Genomic DNA, 21,738 nt, shown 5'->3' with positions numbered 1-21,738 from the left:
TACTAACCAGTTTCTCCCCTTAAAGCTGAACAATATGATGCAGGTGGAGTAACTGCATAACATGGAAGCACATAGCTAAGAGAAATTTTATTCTTAGAGGAAAACAAAACAAAACAAACAAAAAAACCAACCACACCTTTTTCATAGCCACTTACCAGAAAAATATCTTCCCACCCAAATGGATATGAGTTCTCTGGTTCCCTCTCAGGAGTTTGGGATATCTGCACTGACTAAATTATTCTAGGTATTAGTTCTTAAATGCCAGAGCAAGCTTCAGATGCAGCTGTAAAAAATGACACAGTCCTTCCCTTCATAGGGCTTAGTAAGATAAGTAGAAAGGGAAAGCAGACATTTAAATTACAATGTAAAGAGTTCTGCCATGGAGGAGCTAGCACGCAAGGCTTCCTGGTGTAATGACAGTGTTGATACTTGAAAGGCAGGCAACGATTCACCAGGTGAGAGGGCATGAAGGTGCAGACAAAAGCATTACAGAAAAGGGTAGTAGCTTATGTGAGTTTTAAGGAACTGAGAATCGTTCGTTATCCAATGCATTAAATAAATGTTGATTGCATACCACTAAATCATAGATTCCAAGAAAAAATACAGCAAGAGACAAAGCTGGAAGATATTCAGGAGTCCAAATATATCCACTTACTTATTAAAGGGATAGGGGTATATCAGTGTCCCTGACAGAAATGGTGTCTACCATCAGAAAGCTTAGAATTTAGTATGCAAAACAAATAAAATTAACTTAATAATGTTTAATTGTAGTAGGCACAATGAAGAAAACAGCAAGGTTCTAAGAGAGAAGGAGCTACATAAGATGGATCAGGATGCATTTTCTGAGAAGGTGCAATTTGAACAGTGAACAAGGTCAGATCATGGAGGCCTGGTGAAGCTTATCAGGGAGTTGGGGCTTTCTCTTGGGGCTTAGCCATGTTTAAAGGTTGCAAGCAGGGGGGAAGATGAAGTCAACTGGTATTTCAGACAAGTCACTGGCTGCAATGCAGAGTATGGAGATGAACAAGGCTAGGGAGACCGGTTGGATGGCTTTTCCAGTCATCCAGGTGAGAAATAATTTCTGAATGCTATAATATCATGGTAATAGTAGCATTAGGCGGGAATAATAGTACTCAACCCTCCTTTGGCATGAGCTCTGAGCCATCACGAAGAATGCTATCCTTGGCACTAGAGCAGGGTCTGCTGGTTTCTGCAGGGACAGGCTGGATGGGGCAGGTGGATCCCAAGGGTAGAGCCAGCATGAAAAGGGTTTAGGCCAGGCCTTTACAGCTGTAACAACTTGGACTTCAATGTAGAAAACTAGGGCAAAATTCAAGAGATGAAGAAAAAGAATGCCTACATTTCAGAAATGTAAAAGGAAGCAAAGAGGAGGAGTTAGTATCAGGATCTGGTTTCTACTTGGGCAATCAGGTACATTCATTTATTTACTCAATTATATTTACTCAGAACTTTATGTCTAAGACATTTGAGAAAGTAAAAGTAAAGTGACTTTTGGATATAGGAGTAAGCAACTGTGGAAAAGTACTTGGTTGAAGAAATAAGTTTGGAGCCAGGCATGGTGCCACATGCCTATAATTCCAGGAATCTGGGAGGCTGAAACAAGATCACAAGCTCGAGACGAGCCTGGGCAACTTAGTGAGATCTTGTCTCAAAACAGAAAATAAAATGGGCTAGGGATGTAGTTTAGTGCGTAGGCTCTAGGTTCAACCCTCCAGTACTGCAAAAACAAAACAAAGAACAAAACTTTGGGAGTTTTCAGCATAAAGTTGTCTCTCTTTTTTGTTTTGGTACTGGGATCATAAAGGTACAAAGTAGATAGGTGGCCTAGGGAAAGAAGTAACAGAATCCAAGGTGGAGCCCTGTGCAACTCCAGTGTGTAAAGATTTTGAAGAGGAGAAGCCCTTGATGACCGAGGAATAGCCACTGCTGTAGGAAGAAAAGAAGTCACCTGAGGTGCAGAAGCTAAAAGTGTGTGCAGGAGGAGGAGGCTGGGACTGGCTGTGTCAAAAGCTGTGGAGAATTCAGAAAGAGGACTGAAGTCTCTGAGGGATTTAGCAACATAGAGATCCCTGGTGACAGTTTTAGTGGGTGGTAAGCAAAGAGGTCAACTGTCTAGCACTGAAGGTAAATGAGAATTGGGGAAAGAGATGAGTACAAAATCAGTTTTTGTAGTGATTTCTGTAATTTTAGGGGGGTTGGAGAGAAACTTGAGCAAGTTCACTTTTAAATGGGAACCAATAAGGTACTTTGATAGTTTTCAGGAGACCATAAACTAGCACTGCTACCTACTTTTACAAATACAATTGTGTTGGAACTCAGCCTTTGTGCTATAACAGCAGAATTTTGTACCTGTGATATTTGTATGGCCCTTTATACAGTAAGTTTGCTGACCCTTGGCTTAAGCTAAACTATTACATGTTCTAGTCATTTTCCTCCAATATCAAATAAAAACATATATACAAAAATTCATGTATAAATATATAAACCGAACAAATGAAATCTATTTCCTAAGGCAAAAATGCTACAGAAATTCTCTCAGGCTAGTTTACCAATTTATCAACAAAAAAGACATACTACTCTTTGCTGGTACTATATGCCTGTTTTTGACAGTACAAATCAGCATAATTCATCACTACATATCCAGTACTTAGAGCTGAGCCTGACACATGATAAGTGTCGACCACACACTAGCTGAAGCAAGGAAGGAAAGGAGCCAGGAGCTGGACTAGAGAATCTTGGGGATAAGAGGTAGGGGACCCTTTGATTTGCACAGATAGCAGAGGATTCCCTGGGTAAATGAGCTCCTATGGAATCTTCCCCATTGAAGTTTGAAGAGCCTAGGAGAAATCACATTCCTCTAGAATTTGGGCAGGAAGGGTAGGTGGGCTGGGGAAATTGGGCTACAATTCATTTTAAGGGTTTGCTTGATGTGAAGAAGTCACGAGGAGGCAGTTTGCAGCTTGGCAGCAGGAAAGGACAGTCCCAACTGTTCTTTATTTGTTCTGATAAAACAGAAAGTAAAGATGAGCTGAATTTATGTGCAGTCCAAGCCAGCTTACCCCTCAGGAGCAGGGTTGCTCATCTGTTGAAAAATTGGTTAAAAACCCCCAGAAAATCTTATTTCCACAAATATAACTTAAAAAATGACTACGTATCATCAATTGACAGATCTCTTCTGATATAGTGGCGAAGGCTTTTCTTTGAGTGCAGGGCATTGCTCTTGAATAAAGCACACCTCTAAAATACTAACTAAGATTTAAAGTATGGATTTCTTCAAAGGAAAGTGAGAACTCACAAATAATGAGAAGTGATCTGAGCACATAATCCTTTTAGATTTTTTTCCTCGACAATCTTTTGCAAATGTATCACTCATACTTTGTGAAGTTTTAAACTCAATCTCATAGAAACACCTCTTTTCTCTTATTTCATCTATTTATTCAATATTTAATGAAATCATATCATTATAATAACCATATACAACTTTCATAAACAGACTTAAGCAATAACAGCAGCTTTTCGATATTACAGTTCCCATTAGACCCTTACCCGGTAGCTTCATTCTGTGTACAAGAGCGCTGTGATACAAAAAGAACAGCCAGTGATGCTGGTGAGTCCAGGAAAGGAAGGCAGGTTAAGGGTATTTCTCATCGAGGGTGGGGTGTGCGTGTTACAGGCCCCAGTGGGTGCTCCATGAGTCACTGACAAGCTGCCTCCATGGATGAGTCTTCTAAATATTGACTTGAGGCTGCTGTCCCAAGCCATCCCACTACAGGGACCTTAGAGTAAGTATTGTGCCTTAGAAACCATTCATTAAGCACTTGCTTTAGCCTCTTCTGGAATGCAGCATGTGGGATAATAGGTGAATCTTCCTAGCAATGCAACTTTCAGAGAATTACAGCTATGAGAAACTGGCCTCACATATCCCATGGCAGACTTAGCTTTGAGAAAATTCTCAAACTGCTGGATCTAAACAGACACAGTAAAATCTCAGTAAACAAATTCTGACAGTATGTCACCTGGTAACTAACAAAGAACACCCATAGTAGACTGGGATCCCTAAACAATATAGAAGCCAGGAATCAAAGCAGTGGTTAGGATATCATTGTGAGCTGAGGCTGGTGAGCCCCTTTTCTGTAGCAAATGTCTAGCCAGCTCGCTAATCTATTTTATGCTAAAACTAGGATCATAAAAATGATTCTATTCTCTACTGTCAATATTTTGGAAAATTATTTCCAGTAGTTTGGAAATTAGGGAAATAAGAGAGTTAACTATCAAATCAAGAATATCATTAACCAGAAATACATATATAATACTTTAGGAGAATATTTCCAATAAGAAAACTGTAAATATTAAATATTCTACGTGGAGCCATTACTACTGGAAATTGAAGGGGTCTAGGATGCCTAAATGCCTTCTTTGACAGGTGTGTATTAAGACCCAGAAAGGCTACATGACTTGTTATAGGACCAAGGCCAGATATAACCTAATGTAGCTTACAATCAAAATCTTTCAGGGCTTAGTATGATGCTTTTCTCATTGTAACACCCTTTCCATACATGGAATTTTCTGACAAGTTGGGGTCACTCCATCCTTTGCGACCTAGTTACTGCAATCATTACTAACAACCATTTATTAGGCTCACTGAGTCTCTGCATCACACAGGGCATTTTAGGAATCTGTTGGCTCTGGTCTTTACCAATGGCTTGAGGCTGGGATCATGAAGGTTCACTCACATGTCTGTTGATTGATGGTGGTTCTATCTAGAACTTCAACCAGAGCTGGAGACCAAACACCTAACAGTTATTTAACAGTAGCCTCTCCATGTGGCCTGAGATTTCTAACAATATGGTAACTGGTTGCCAAGAGGAAGCATCACAAGAGAGAGCCAGACAGAGGTGATATTGCCATTTATGATCCATTTTGGTAGTGGTAAAATATGACTTCCACTCCATTTCAAGGGAAAGGGAACAGACTACTTTTTGATGGGAATGGCAAGATCCTGCAACAGTATGTGGGATCAGAATTAATGCTGTATCCATTTTTGGAAATTACAATCTGGTACAATTAGAATTAAAGGCATTCTTTTGCAAGAAGAAAAGAAGCAGTAGATGAACAACTAACAAATTATACCTGAAGGCTGAGTGTGCCTGATTCCATTCCTCTCCCTCTAGGGAACTTTACAATTGGTGCTTACTGCAAATTGAACAGAATAAAGCATTTTAACTCAACATGATTGAAGCTTTCATTTCATTTAACTGTCTGGTTTGGTGTGTTGGGAAGTACATTTATAGGATATATCCTTAGCATAAAAGTTTTCACAATGAGGGAAAAGGGAGAAATTATTTTAATTGGAGAATTTAAAAAAAAATAGATTATGTACCAGACTACAAAGAACACCAGTAGATCTCTTAAAGCACAAAGTACACATAGTCTCTGACCACAGAATAATAAAACCACAAATTAGAAACAAACATTTAAACAAAAATTTCCCACACACTTGGAAGTTTAAAAATAATCTACATATCTCTTGGGTATAAAGGGAGAAACATGATTGTAATTACAGAATATGTCGAAAATAATAAAAATGAAAATACTACAAATCAAAAGTCATGGGATATGCCTACAGCTACCTCTAAGAGGCATATAAATCAAGGAGGAGTAAATGACAACAGCACCAGCAGCAGCAGTGCCTGACAGTGTCATACACTGGCCTAGGACTTTACATGCATCAATCGATTTAGTCCTCACAACCTATAATGTTATGTTCATTCTTATTTAACTGAGAAGGAAATTGAGGCACAAAGGAATGAGTGATTTGAGCAAGATCACACAAGTAGCCGCTATTGTATGCCAAGCAGTGCTCCAAGCATTGGGATTATGACAGTGACCGAGGCAGACAGAGTCCATGCTCTTCTATAACTCCTTGTTCTCGCTGGGCAGTAATGGGAGTTCTGGCTCCCCACTAGGCCTCCACTGGTACCTTCCTGGCTGGGAGAGAAGTAGCTCATTGCTGCTCCATGTGTGGAGCTAATGAGGTTCCTGAGGTGGTCTCACTACTGCCGGGTCCTGAGGGGAAGGCCTGGAGCTCCTCTAGACTTCCTCTGGTGGTACCCCAACAGGGAGGGAGGAGGCGTCTGTTACTCTCAGGTGGAAGTGAAAGCCCAGGCTGGCTATGTGGTCTCAACTGGTACTGGGCAGGAGCGTTTCTGTCATTACTGACTGACAAGAGGGATGAAAATCCTGGCCCCCTCCCCAGCATTGTCTCAGGCCACCAGAGTCTAGCATCCCACCAGGGCTTTACTGGCAAAATGGAGCCATGGTTTTTTGCTGTGGTTTTGGCGGGAGTGGGGTAATTATTGTGTAAAAGTTTTGTTTTGCAACCCTGACCCTTTCCCGGTTCTTTAGCTATTCAGAAAAGGCTTTTGTTGAAGCCTTTTTTGGTCTTTCCCTGTTGGAATTTGTGGTTGCTAGCTGTCTACTCAGCATCTGTGATATATGAGGCAAATGAATGAAAAGAAAAGAGAACTATATTTAAATAGGTTTCTCTAGAGCAGTAGTGGTGAACCTCTGGCAAGTGTGCCGCAGCAGGCTGTTATCACTGAAAGCTGTAAAAGGTTCACCATCACTGCTCTACAGGAAGAGAACCAATAGAATATATATATTAGATTGGATTACAGGATCAGAGACTGTATTGTTCTGTACTGGCTGTCTGCACACTGGAGAACCACAGAATCCAGTAGCTGTTCAGTCCAAGAAGCTGGAAGCCTCAGGACAAAAGAGATCAAGGGTATAGCCCCAGTCTGCACCTGAGGGTCTGAAAGCTTCCTGGAGAATCTCTGGTGTGAGTCCACATTGAAAGCTTGAAGAAGCTGGAATCTGATGTCCATGAGTGATGGCAGCAGCATAAAATGCACCTGTTCAAGCAGAATGGAGCTTGGAAATCCTGCCTGGCTTTCTCCTTTTTCTGGACAGTGCCCCTACATGCAGGGCAAATCTTCCTCCCTCAGTTCACTGATCCATATGTCAGGGGCCTCTGGAATCACCCTCATAGACACCGAAGCATGCTTAACTAATCTGTCAATCCAATCAAGTTGGCAATCAAGGTTAATCATTATCAAGAACTAATTACTGGGCTCTTCCTCAGGTTGCTGAGTCCCTAGTGGGTATGCCTGCTTCTCTCCAGCTCTCAGTGGTCTCATATTTCTTTTATATGTAATGGCCACAGGTTCTCACTTCACTTAGCTGGAGAAAGACAGAAAAGTACATCTACTTCATCTTCCTAGAAGCAGAAATCTTTTTTGTTTTAAGAAAAAAAGGAAGCAGGTACCCATTCTCATAGCAGAAAAAAAAGCAGAATGACAGACATTCATTTATAGTGATGGGTGGAGGGCAAGAAAGGGATTGGATCTATGCACTAGCAGACAGTTCATCCCAAATCACAAGGAAAGCTGAGAATAGATTACAAATTTGGGGAATTTTGTGCATATGGTGGTGGTGGGTGAGTGGATGGGGAAGCTCTTCAGCATTGGGTTCTATTATCTGAACGAAATAAGAAAGAAAGAAATCAATCAACTGAAAAAGGAGAGGGTGAGAGAAGGCTGGAGATTTGCAGAAGGTTTGAGTCAGTGTTTCGAAGGGCGGTAGAGTGAACAGACTACAGAAATATGATAGGATTGCTGAGCACACTGAACCCACATAAATATAGGAGAGCAGTTGGTATAGTTGCTATTTCCCACCAGGACTAGGCACAGAAAAGACAGATTTTGGTTTAATTAATCACTGTTGCCAGATTAGATATTAGAAGGGGAAAGACAGTAAACAGTAAGGGAAAGGGATTGGCAGTCCTAAAGGACTTGAAAAATTGTTAAAGTGAGACTGATAAATTACATGCACTCAAGACAGGAAGAATGGCCACATAGGAGGTACGTTAAATTGAGATTTAAGAGGTAAACATATAGGGAAACGAAATTTTCTAGGATATGATTTGCGAGTGTATAGCTGAAGTGTGGTGGAGGGATGACCACTGACAAACTTGATACCTTTACCAGCTCTCCCACTGAAAAGAGTTTGAAATGATGAAAACAATATAGATCTATATTTCTAAATGCATCCATGAACCAGCAATAAAGCAAGGCCCTGGTGAGATGATCAGGGCGCTGATGCTGGCTTTTGTAGTGAGGACTTCCGACAGGTCCAGGGGATCCTGAATTTGAGGGATTTTTGTTTGTTTGTTTTTGTTTTTGGCACCGGTGATCGAACTCTGGTCCTTGCACTTGCCCAGCAGGCAGCGAAACCACTGAGCTAAATCCTGGCCCCTGAATTTGAGTTTTTATAGCCTTGAGAGAAAGGGATAAGAGGTCACAGAGTCCAAAAGACAACATTTTAACACAAAAGCTTGAATGCTAGAAATAAAACCGCTCCAACAGCAGACAACAAGGAAATTTACTTACCTTAAAATTTGGCACTGAGTAAAGGGGAAGAAAAATCATACCTGAAAGTTACTAAGTACAAGCCAGCCCTTATATATGTTTTGCTGCCTGAGTTTCACTACCTGGGTGGTCTGGAAAAACTTCAAGCTGAGTATTCAGTTTAAAGTGGCTTTCCTTCAGTGGTATCCATGGGCATCAGGCAGAAACAATTGTAAATCCTCTTTAAATGAACTCTCTTCAGTGTAGGCTTCAAAGAATTCTCATAGAGATATGAATCCACAGTTAAAAAGCACCATGGGTAACACCCAATACAAATAACAAGCAACTGAATATCATACACAAAAATTTTAGTCAGGTATTGAAAACACCTGATGATAAAAAAATTATATATAATTTATGAGGATTAGGGAGGGAGATAGGAGGGAATCAGAATGTGTGTATGATGTTTTACACAGACAGTAGACCTTATCTATTAATTAGAATCAAGACTTTTTAATAAAATTGCACTTTAAAGGTCAATGTTTTAACAATGAATTTCTACAGTATATGTCAGCAGAGATGGTTAGAATATATAATGAAAACTAAACATTATTTCTAATACTACAAAATTATCAAGTGCCTGGGAATAAATTTACAAGTAAGTGCAAGAACTGTATACCTAAGTTATAAAAATTATTGACAGAAGAGTGGGGAAATACAAAGATGTGAAATTATGATGTTTTCCTTGTTTTGGTACCAGGAATTGAACTCAGGACCTTGCACTTGCCAGGCAGGCATGTCACCACTGAGCTACATCCCCAGCCCAACATTTTCATTTTTTCAAATTGATACATACACTTAATTTACATTAAAATCTCAACACAATGGGGTTCTGTTGTTCTAGTTTTTTAGGTTTTTTAAAATTAATTTTATTGGTACATTTTAGGTATACAATATAATGACATTCATTATTGGGAATTTGTATCTGTACATAATCTCTCTTGGTTCTTATTTTTTTCCCCATTCCTCTGCCCTCCTTTTAACCCCTCCACCCCTTTCCATTTACAAAGATTTTGTTTCCATTTTTTCATTTTCTCATATTTATTCCTTTCCTCTACCCCTCCCACTTCCCCTTCCCCTTTCGACCTTTTCTTTCTATCTCACATTACCTATTATACCATTTAGTCCTTATTTACACTTTCACTTTCTCACACCAGAGAAACTATTCGGTATTTACACATGTGTGTCCTATTTATTTCATTTAAGAGTATGGCCTCAATGTGCATCCATTTAGCTATAAATTTCTCTAATTTCTCATTCTTTATGGCTGAGTAGTACTCCATTTTATTTAAAAAAAAAACACAAAAAAACCCCCACATTTTCTTTATCCAGTCTCCAGTTGATGGGCAACTGGGCTGTTTCCAAGTTTTAGCTATTGCAAACTGTGCTGCTGTGAACATGGGTGCACATATATCACTGTGGTATGATCCTTTTAATTCTTTGGGGAAGATACCCAGCAGGGGAATAGCTGGGTCAAATGACACCTCTAATCCTAGTTTGTTTTTGTTTGTTTGTTTGTTTGTTTTTGTAGCAGGAGGAGTGGCCAATTCATTCTCAAATGGATCAGAGCTAGCACTGAAGGTGAGTTCGGAATGTATGGTCTTTAAATAAATGTTGCTGACACTGATAATTATTTATATAGAAAAATGAATTTGAACCCTGTCTCATATCACATGTCAAAAGATGTCATAAAGACTCAATACTTGAGCTTTAAAGCTTTTGGAACATAAGAGAATGCCTGTTTCAATTAAAAGAAGGAAAAGATTTCTGGAGATAGAAAAGTAGAGGGAGTAAAGGAAAATATCATTAAAAGTTAACTACACTGGGGCCAGAGATTTAGCTCAGTGGTTCCGGTGCCTGCCTTGCAAGTGCAAGGTCCCAAGTTCAATCCCTAGTACCAAAAAAAAAAAGGTTAACTACCTTAAAATTAAGAACTTCTGTTCATCAAGAGATGCTCTGAGAGTGAAAAGATGAGCCACAAACTGGAGTGTTTTCCATATCTATGTTACAAAGAGTTAATATCCAAACTACATAAAAATTGTCAGCCCATAAGGAAAAGACAATATGATTTCCTTTAAATGGGAAAACAATTTGAATGGGAACTTCACGGAAAATACAAATGGTGAATGAACACGTGAAAATATGCTCAACTTTGTAATCAGTGAATAAATTAAAATCACAGTGGCATATTTTAATCCCATCAATCTGATGATAAATATTTTAAGACATGAAATAAGAATTAGAGAAGATGTAAAGCCACTGAATATTGTTAGTAGAAATGTAATTATTTCATAGCCACTTTGGAAGATAATTTGGCATTATCCATTAGGTTGAAAATGTATGTGCCCTTTGACCCAGAAATTTCACTCTTTAATGTGTAGCAGAGAAAAATTCCTCTGCACATGTAACAAGAGGGAGGTGCAAGGGTGCTCACATTAGTTGTGTCACTATTTGTAATGCAAAAACTATTCATCTACGATAGAATGGACTAAAAATGAATTGCATATTCCATGTAATTGAATACAGCAGCGAACATGGGTAAGTTGTAATTAATTGCAAGAACATGTTTAAATCCCAGGAGCATATTAGATTGAAAAACAAGTCACAGAGAGATGCATACAGAAATATTCTAATTGTAGAAAACTAAAAGCAGGCAAAATTACATATAGTATATGTTCAGGCATATATTGTATATATATCATGTAGTAAAATTGAAATAAAATAGAGGGAATGATAAGGAAAGAGGGATGGGACTACGGAGGAACATATAGGGCGTAAATGCTCTATTTCTTACTAGCTAGCGCTGAACTATCACATAAGTGATCATTGTACTATTATTTTTATATGTAAACATTTGCTTTATATTCTTATATATATTTGATTTATTATTATTATTATTGGTGGGAATTAACGCAAACCCCGAACATACAGAAATATACAGATCTATATTTCTAAATGCATCGATGAACTGGTAATAAAGCAAGGCCCTGGTGAGATGTCAGGGCACTGATGCTGGCTTTTGTAGTGAGGACTTTTGACAGGTCCAGGGGATCCTGAATTTGAGTTTTTATAGCCTTGAGATAAAGTGATAAGAGGTCACAAAGTCCAGGGCCAGCCCAAAGAAAGCAGTCTAAAAGACAACATGCTTTACCACTGAGCTACAACCCCAGCTGCTATTTTATCTAATAAAAATAAAAATGTAAAGCTCTTTGGCATTGAGGAGGTAAAAGAAGTTTATCATAGCATACCTTTATGCTCGGGAATCAAAAACAGCAAAGATCCCATTGGACTGGTTAAATAAATTAGGTTACATCTCTACAACTGAATAGCACACAGCAACGAAGGGCGATGGGTTACGCGTGCATGTACTTACATAAGACAAGGTTTCATAGCAGGTGCAGAAAGAAACAGAACGATATAATATTTCATTTGTATAGGAAAGTATAATGATACACATAGTTAAGAATCTAAAAAAGTTTAAAAAAACCAAAAAGTTAACAGTGCTGAGATCTGAGCGTTGGCTGTTAGGATTATACATGCATGTTTCTTATTAATTTCTCCTATTTTTTTCAATCACAGATGTGTGTTACTCTTATACCAGAAAACAAATCAGAAAAAGAATAAAAAAGAATATTTAAGAAAAGTCAGAAAGGATATTAATTGTAAAATACTTAGAAATGAAATGACCTTTACAATATATTTAAGAAAATAATTATATTCTTCCTTCTTTGAGCTAAAAAAAAGTCTTGAAGATAAGTGAATTTGTGTGTGTGTGTGTGTGTGTGTGTGTGTGTGTATGTAATAAGTTTCTGGCAAAAAAGACTAAAATAATAAAGTTTAATTCTTCCCTAGTACATTTATAAGATTAAAATAATCCCAAATAAAGTTCCAGTGTATTTTTAAAAATTGATGAAATGTGTCTAAAGTTTATTTGGAAGAATAAATGAAGCTATTGATAATAGAATTCTGAAAATTAATAAATTAGTAGTTAGATTTGCTCTAATAGATATTGAAATGTATGATAAAACCATTGACCATTATGATATAGTCAAATAGGAAGCTCTTAAACATCTCTTTATAATTTTAAAAATAGTGTATAATGAAGTGATTGTAATAAAGTGATAGATTATTAATGAGTGACATTGGAATTATGACTTTTAAAAAGTATGTTTTCACCTTAAACTGTATTCCACATTATAGAAAGGTTAAATAAATTTTTAAAAAGCCCTATAAACTAGAAGGCAATAAAGAAAATATGTGGTATATCATTAAATCAAATGACTGCAGGGCCAACTAATAGTCTAGATCACTCTCTTTTTCTTCCTTTTGCATCTTTTGACTGATTTTCCCCCTAATACTTTGGTCTCTATTGCTGCAGTACTTCTGCAGGATTATCCTCTTCTGGAGGGCATTACATGTTTGAGTTCCTCAGGGCTCATTCCTTCTTTATACTCTCTCAAGATATTCTCACTCACCCATGGCTGCAGATACCAGCTGTACTTGGTGACTCACAGATTTAAATCTAGCCCATCCATTTCTAATTTATGAGTATTAGTCAGCATGGATGCAGGAAATAAGTGATACACTCAAAATTGGTATTTAAGTAGATTTTAGTGAAGAGATCATTTCAAAGGGTTTACAACAGCCACAAGGGATTATGGTATGGTATTTCAGGGAACAATTACTGCCTTAGGCCTCAAGGAGCAAGAAGGTGGAAAGATGGTGGTGCTTGGGTGAGGGGGAGGAGGAGATTAGAGCAAAGGCATGAAAAGAGGAAGGTAAAGGAAAGGGTTTGAAGGAAGAGGGGTTGGAAAAGGAGGAGTTGGGGAAGCAGGAGAGGGATGGAAGAGAGAATGCAGTATGGTGATGATGCAGAATAAGTACTCAACCTTCGCTCTCTTCCTTCAATATTCTGACTGCACATCCCATTGGCTGAACCTAATGAGAAACTAGAGAACATGAGAGCCTTTGTTACATGGGATATGATTCATTTCAAATAGGTCGGTCTCTGGACAGAGCAACAGAGAAAGGTGAAAAATTGCTCTAGATAGGCAAGCAAAAGATATTCACCTTGCATTCACTTCCTACTTGGTGTTTCTTCAGAACATCCCAAGAATACTTCAAATTCAACAGATGGAAATTGAACTCATTATATACCTATTTTATATCTTCTCCCCTCAAAAATAAATGAACAAACAAACAACTAAACTGGTCCTTTTTCAGAGTTTTCTTTCTTTTCAAAACTACATAAATGTATCCTCTTGAGTTATTTTTAAATGACAATTTTATTGTGTATATTTAAGGTATACAATGTGATGTTTCTAATATACATCTACATAATGAAAAGTCTATTGTAGTAAAACAAATTATCTTTTTCTTCATTTCACAGATGTCCATTGCATATGTGTAGCAGAGGGATACACCTAACCTACCGTTGAAAAAAATCTCAAGTATATTAGAGTATTATTTAGTATAGCCCTCATGTTGTACATTGGCTCTTTCTATGTCATTGAACAGTATCAATGTTAGCTCTGTATTTTAACTATATAAGAATGGATTGGGGGGTGACAAGAGTTGGTACGCAGAGGAGATTGTTCAGGTGGAAGTGATAATGGACTAAAGTAGTGTTGGTAAAGATGAAGGGATGAAAGAATGGACCAAAGCAGATAGATTGAAGAAATGTGTAGAAAACAAAGTTGATAGGACTTGGCACTGGATTAGACATTATGGGTAAAGGTAATGTGGTTGTCAAATTGGTACCTTTAGTGGTTTCCCGTGGATTTTAGAAAGGAGACACAACTCTTTAACGTGGACTGATCGATTGACCCAGCGAGGTCAGCATCCCTTGTCTCCATCCCCTCATCTCCCAAGCTCTCCAGCTCCATCTTATTATATCAAGCCTCTCTCAGGATCTGGGATACAGTTATATTTTTTTAGTCCTTCCTATTTCCTGTGCTTATACCTCAGCAGGCTCTTTGTACCTGTGGTTTCCAGTGCTTGTGATGCTCTGGCCCTAACTCCTTTTTATCATTCATAGTTCGATTACCACCTACTCAGGGAAGCTTCTCCTGACTTCCCTAATTAAATCTAATTATCCTATTAAAGCTCTTAAATATTGTATACTATCCCCTTATACCATCTATGCCCTACCAGCTCACATTCATTTGTGTGCCTTTCAGTTAATATCTGACCTAAGTTCTATAGTAGAATATAAATTAATGAAGACAGAGACTCTGAGCGTGTGTGTGTGTGTGTGTAACAAGTTTCTGGCTAAAAAGACTAAATATAATAAAGTTAAATTCTTTCATATTATATTTACAAGATTAAAATAATCCTAAATAAAATCCCAGTGGATTTTGTTAAATTGATAAAATGGGTCTGAAGTTCATTTGGAAGTACAAATGCGGTTATTTATAATAGAATTCTGAAAATTAATAATTAGAGATTAGATTTGCTCTCATAGATATTAAAAAGTATGATAAAGCAATAACCATTGACCATTATGATATACTCAAATAGGAACTGTCCTGTTTGCATCCATTAGAGAAGTGGAGTCTCTTTCCTAGCAATGAGTGCAAGTAATTCTCAGCCTTTTAAGCTCAATTTAGGACCAATCTGGATCAAATCTCCTGTCAGAGGGATGCCATGTTCTGGTTTTTGAATCCTTCACTGGCCAGAGAGATCAGATTACTATTATTGATTTATTTTCATCAAGACCCATTCTTAGAGCTCTGGTCAGTTTTAGAAACCACATTGTCAATGAGGAGTTCAATTCAGTGCTCACTACAACTGACCAAAACCAAAGAGGAGAAATAGAAAACTTCATGAGGAAAGAAGATACAAAAAAATAAAGAGAGCACTGAGGCATTTTTTAACTCTCAAACTTAAAGTTTGCTTTTAAAAAATTACATTATGCACTGAAAGTGGATTTTAAGGTTGTATAACCTTCCAGAAGGGGAATTTGGCAATATATGAAAAATCTTTAAAACATTTCTAGGAAGTCTTGGAAAGTTTGTGTGTGTGTGTGTGTGTGTGTAGAAATGAGAAGGAAGCGCAAAAATGTTCCTGTGGTTATAATCAGGTGATTTTTTTGAGTGTTTTCCACATTTTTTGTAACAAGTCTAATTACATTTATTTAAATACAAAGAACATGAAGTAGCCTTTTTATTTCAAAACATGGATAACTTCTTATCAAGAATTTCCTCTTAAAGATTGAGTAGGAGGAAAGTAGATCGAGGATTCCTTCACTCCAAAAGAAAATATCTGAATCAAAGAATCTATGTTTCTGGGGTGCAAACTTAGCCTGATTGGCCTAGAATTCAGGAAAAAGATAGAAAGCATAAAATCCCACAGAAGGTATGTAATTGCAACAGAACATTTGGCATTTTATTGCTTTCTGTTTAAGTCAACTCAATAAACCCTGGCCTACTGGTCATAATGAGTAAGGAAAAAAGGTCACATGACCACACTTAGCTGGGTTTAAGGTCTTATTCATAGAGGAGAGGGGTTGGGTACTTTTTTTAAATTTTATTTTATTGGTACAATTTAGGTATACAATATAATGACATTCATCATTGGAAATTTGCACCTTTACATAGTCTCTCTTGGTTCTTATTTTTCACCCTTCCCCGGCCCTCCCTTCCACCCCTCCACCTCTCCCTATTTATAAAGTCTTTGTTTGCATTTTTTCATTTTCTCATATTACTTCCACTGCCTTCTTTCCTTTTCCCTACCCCTCCCACTTCCCCTTTGCACCTTCTCTTCCTATTTCACATTATCTATTATACCTTTTAGTCCTTATTTACTTATTTATTTAGTCCTTATTTCTCACACCAGAGAAACTATTCAGTATTTACACCTGTGTGTCCTGTTTATTTCATTTAAGAGTATCGCCTCAATCATGTTCAGGTTCAAGCACCCAATGATAAATGTAAATGTATTGTATACCTAAAATGTACCAATAAGTATATAAATTTAAAAAAAGAGTATCGCCTCAATGTGCATCCACTTAGCTATAAATGTCTCTAATTTCTCATTTTTTATGGCTGAGTAGTACTCCATTTTATTAAAAAGCTACATTTTCTTTATCCAGTCTCCAGTTGATGGGCATTTGGGCTGCTTCCAAGTTTTAGCTATTACAAATTGTGCTGCTATGAACATGGGTGCACATATATCACTGTGGTATGATTCTTTTAATTCTTTGGGGAAGATCCCCAGCAGGGGAATAGCTGGGTCAAATGATACTTCCAGTCCTAGTTCTTTGAAGTATCTCCATACTGATTTCCACAGTGGTTGCACCAGTCTACACTCCCACCAGCAGTGGAGCAGGGTTCCTCTTTCCCCATAGCCATGCCAGCATTTGTTATCGGTTGATTTCATGATAGCAGCCATTGTTTGTGGAGTGAGGTAGAATCTCAGCATTATTTTCATTTGCATCTCTTGAATGACCAGGGATGTTGAACACTTTTTCATATGTTTATTTGCTATTTCTACTTCTTTGTCTGAGAAATGTCTGTTCATTTCAGATGCCCATTTTTGGATTGGGTCTTTAAATTTAGGAGGTCTGATTTTTTTAAGTTCTTTATAGATTCGAGATAGTAGACCTTTGTTTGAGGAACAGCAGGTGAAGATTTTGTCCCACATTGTGGGTTGTCTCTTCACATTGTTGGTGATTTCTCTTGCTGTTCAGAAGCTTTTTAGTAAGAAGAGATCCCACTTGTTGACTGTTTGTGTTAGTACACGGGCAACTGAGGTTTTGTTCATAAAATCTTTTCCTACAGCAAGAGTTCTTCAAGAGTTCTACCTAACCTCTGTTCGAGTTGATTTAAGGTTTCTATTTTAGTATTTAAATCCTTAATTCATTTCTATTTTAGTTTAGTGCATGGTGAGAGATATAGGTCTAGTTTTATTCTTTGACAAATTGAAACCCAATTTTTCCAGCACCATTTATTAAAAAGGCTATCTTTCCTCCAGTGAGGGTGTTTGGCCCCTTTATCAAATATGAGGTGGCTGAGTGTGTCTGGAGTTATTTCGGCATCTTCTAATCTGTTCCACTGGTCCTCAGGTCTGTTTCTTTGCCAATACCATGCTATTTTTTATCACAGTAGCTTTGTAGTATATTTTCAAGTTAGGGATTGTGATACCCCCTGCCATGTCTCTATTACCTAGAATTGCTTTTGCTATTCTGGGTCACTTCTTGTTCCAAACGAATTTTTGGATTGTTTTCTCAAGGTCCGTGAACTATGTTTCTGGAATTTCAATTGGGATTGCATTGAATCTCTACAGCAGTTTTGGAAGTGTGGCCATTTTCACTATATTGATCCTTCCTACCCAGGAGCAGGGGATGTCTGTCCATTTTCTGATATCATCTTCAATCTCTCTTTTCAGAGTGCTATAGTTTTCAGAGAAGAGGTCTTTGATTTCTTTCATTAGATTGATTCCTAGGTATTTCAGTTTTTTGGATGTCATTGTGAAAGGAATTGTTTGCCCTATTTCTGTCTCAGTGAGTCTATTGTTCGTGTAGAGGAAAGCTATTGATTTTTGTGTGTTGACCTTGTATCCAGCTCCTCTACTGAATTTGGTTATTCAGTCTAGAAGACTTTTGGTGGAGTTCTTGGGGTTGTCTATATAGAGTATCATGTCATCTGCAAGTGGCAACAATTGGACTTCTTCATTTCTTATTCTTGTTCCTTTTCTATCACTTGTCTAATTGCCATGGCTAATGTTTCCAAAACTATATTGAACAGGAGTGGTGATAGTGGACATCCTTGTCTTTTCCTGATTTTAGTGTGAAGGATTTCAGTTTTTGACCATTTAGTATGATATTGGCTGTTGGTTTTTCATAGATGGCTTTTATCAGCTTGAGGTAGAGACCATTATTCCAATTTTTTGTAGGGTTTTTATCATAAATGCATGTTGGATTTTGTCAAATGCTTTTTCTGCATCTATGGAGATAATCATATGGTTTTTGTCCTTGACTCTGTTGATACAGTGTATTACATTAATTGATTTGGATAAGTTAAACCATCCCTGCATCCCTGGGATGAATCCCACTTGGTCAGGATGTATGATCTTCTTGATGATCTTCTGCATGCTATTTGCCAGTATCTTATTAAGGTGTTTTGCATCGATGTTCATTAGTGAGATTGGCCTATAGTTCTCCTTTTCGGTTGTGTCTTTCTCTGCTTTGGGGATCAAGGTGATGTTTGCTTCCAGGAATGAATTTGGGAGTATTGCTTCCTTTCAATTTCATTGAAGAGTTTCAACAGTAGTGGCAGCTGTTCCTCTCTAAATGTCTTGTAGAATTCAGCAGTGAAGCCATCAGGGCCTGGGCTTTTCTTAGTTGATAAGCTTTTAATTACATTTTCAATTTCATTGGTTGATATTGGGTTGTTCAGAATTTTTAGGTCTTCTTTGTTCCACTTTGGTAATTCGTATGTATCTAAGAGTCTGTCCATTTCTTCTGTGTTGTCCATCTTTTTGGCATATAGGTTCTGGAAGTAGGTATTGATGATCCTCTGGATTTCTGCTGGGTCTGTTGTAATTTCACCCTTTTCATTCCTAATTGCATGGATTTGGGCCTTTTCTTTCCTTTTTCTGACAAGGTTGGCTAAAGGTTTGTCAATTTTGTCGATTCTTTTGAAGAACCAACTCTTGGCTTCATTGATTTTTTGTATTGTTCTCTTAGTCTCCATTGCATTGATTTCTCCTCTGATCTTTATAATTTCCTCCCTTGTATGAGCTTTGGGGTTGTCCTGCTCTTCTTTATCTAGAAGCTTGAGGTTCAGCATCAGGTTGTTTAATTGGGCTCATTCTGATTTCCTAATGCGTGTATTCACTGCTATGAATTTCCCTTGTAAGACTGCTTTCATTGTGTTCCACAGATTCCCATATGTTGTTTTGTCATTGTCATTTAATTGAAGGAACTGTCTGATTTCTTCAATTTCCTCTGTGACCCATTGGTTATTCAAAAGTGTGTTGTTCAATTTGCACGTGTTTATGAAATTTTTTGAGTTTCTTTGGCTATTGATCTCCAATTTCATCGCACTATGTTCTGATAATATACAGGGGATAACTTCAATTCCTTTGCACTTACTTAAACATGTTCTATGTATGAGTATGTGGTCTATTTTTGAGAATGACCCATGTGCAGCTGAGAAGAATGTGTATTCTGATTTTGTGGGGTGGTACACTCTGTAAACGTCTGTTAAGATCATTTGTTCAAGAGTTTGATTGAGTTCTAGTATTTCATTGCTTATTTTTTGTCTAGTTGATCTATCTATTTGTGACAGTGGGGTGTTGAGGTCCCTCACTACAATTGTATTAGTGCATATGTGACTTTTCGTGTCTGTTAGTATTTGTTTTATATAGTTGGGCACACTAGGGTTTGGTGCATAGATACTTATGATTGACATCTCTTCCTCTTGGATTGTTCCCTTTACAAGGATATAGTGTCCTTCTTCATCTCTCTTAATCAGTGTTGGTTTGAAATCTACTTTATCTGCCAAGAGGATAGCTACTCCTGCTTTTTTTCGGGTTCCTGTTGCATGGAGTATTGTTTTCCACCCTTTAACTTTTAGTCTATGAGTTTCTTTTTGAATTAAGTGTGTTTCTTGTAAGCAGCATATTGTTGGATTTTGCTTCTTGACTCATTATACCAGTCTATTTCTTTTGATTGGTGAATTGAGACCATTAACATTGATAGTTATAACTGATACATATTGACTTATCATTTTCATGACTTTTTCTGTTTGTTGGATTCTCCTCCTTTACATTTAATTTCTTGTTGTGCCTGATGGATTCATTCTTCTGTGCTTCCTGGGGTTGTGATCCTCATTGTCTGTTCCTAGGATATTATCTAAAATTTTTTGGAGGGCTGGTTTGGTATTCATGAAGTTCCTAAGGTGCTCTTTGTCATGAAAGTATCTTATTTCTCCATCAATTTTGAAGGATAGTTTTGCAGAGTACATCAATCTGGGTTGGAGGCTGTTTTCCTTTTGGGCTTGAAATAACATCACTCCAAGCTCTTCTTGCCTTGAAGGTTTGCATTGAGAAGCCTACTGTGATTCTGATGGGCTTTCCTTTGTATGTGATTCATTTCTTTTCTCTAACTGCTTATAGAACTTTGTTTTTCTGTTGGGTTTCTGGAATCTTAACAATTATATGCCTATGTGTAGATTTTTTTTTTTTTTATCAAGGCTATTTGGAGTTCTATATGCCTCACTTATCTGTATGTCAAGTTCTTTTCCCCTGCTTGGGAAGTTTTCTGCCATTACTTCTGTGAAGAGTTTTTATGCCATCTGCACTCTCTCCTGTTTCTTCTTTGACTCCAATCAGTCTTACATTATTCTTCTTTGCATCGTCTAGCAGCTGCTGGATTGATTTCTTGTGGTCCCTTACAATTTTGAAGCAATTATTTTCCTGGTCACTGATTGCAATCTTATCTTCTGTATCTGAAATTCTGTCCTCACATTGGCTCATTCTGCTGTGTAGACTTTCAATGGAGTTTTTCATCTCCTGGAAATCTGTTTGTATCTGTTTTATGGATTCCATTTGTTTCCTATATTGGGATTCCATCATGTTCCTCAGCTCCTCTCTAGATTTATTAATCATGTTCTGCACTATGAGCACAGTCTCTGCTATTATCTGAGAAATTATTTCAGATTTCATTTTTTCCAGATCCTCTTTTGTTGCTGGTTCAGGGTGTCCAGGTGGTTGAGTATGAGAGTGTTCCATTTCCTTTCCCATTGAGGTTGCTCTTGGTGATCTGGAAGTCTGGTTTTGAGACTTGTTTATGTGCCTTCTCATTTCAATGGGGGAGGTGCTGTTGGTGCCCACACAGCTCACCTTGTCTGTGTTGGGAGTGGTGGAACAGTGGCCCAGAAGCCCCTTCCTCTGTGCTGGGAGCAGTGGAAAGATGGCCGGGAAGCCCCTTCCTCTGGGCTGGGAGCTGGGTTGGGTATTTTTAAAAAACATGAGCACAGGAAAATATCTGAACTAACTCTTAAGACTAATCTGAATACCTATGATAAAGGTATGTGTATTATTGACTTGGGTTTCCAGTGGATAATTAAATCATTATGATTTAGCATTGATGTTCTTTCTTCAGATTTAGTTTCATAATTTCCCCATCAATTCTCAGATCCGTTCCTTAATTCTCTGCCTTAACATCACCTCTCTGAGTAACCCTGGATCAGTCACTTAACCTTTGTTGTGTCCTTTCTGAAAACAGGCCTATGCATGGATTCCC

General features: G+C 37.7%; 1 pseudogene across 1 annotated transcript in view; it reads left to right on the top strand.

Annotated features, from left to right (window-relative positions):
- LOC147829655 (la-related protein 4 pseudogene) overlaps nucleotides 1–15,638 on the top strand; it is a 143,890-nt pseudogene extending 128,252 nt beyond the window's left edge. The window contains exons 3-4 of the transcript XR_015448638.1: nucleotides 10,021–10,070; nucleotides 13,879–15,638. The product of XR_015448638.1 is annotated as a la-related protein 4 pseudogene (transcript). The remainder of the gene's footprint in view (nucleotides 1–10,020; nucleotides 10,071–13,878) is intronic.
- The last annotated feature ends 6,100 nt before the right edge of the window (nucleotides 15,639–21,738 follow it).

This window comes from Heterocephalus glaber, unplaced genomic scaffold, assembly GCF_053883595.1.
Source record: "Heterocephalus glaber isolate CG9 unplaced genomic scaffold, H.glaber_assembly_v1.0 deba00000546, whole genome shotgun sequence".
NCBI classification, from domain to species: domain Eukaryota; kingdom Metazoa; phylum Chordata; class Mammalia; order Rodentia; family Bathyergidae; genus Heterocephalus; species Heterocephalus glaber.
This window is presented reverse-complemented; position numbering and strand designations above follow the sequence as displayed.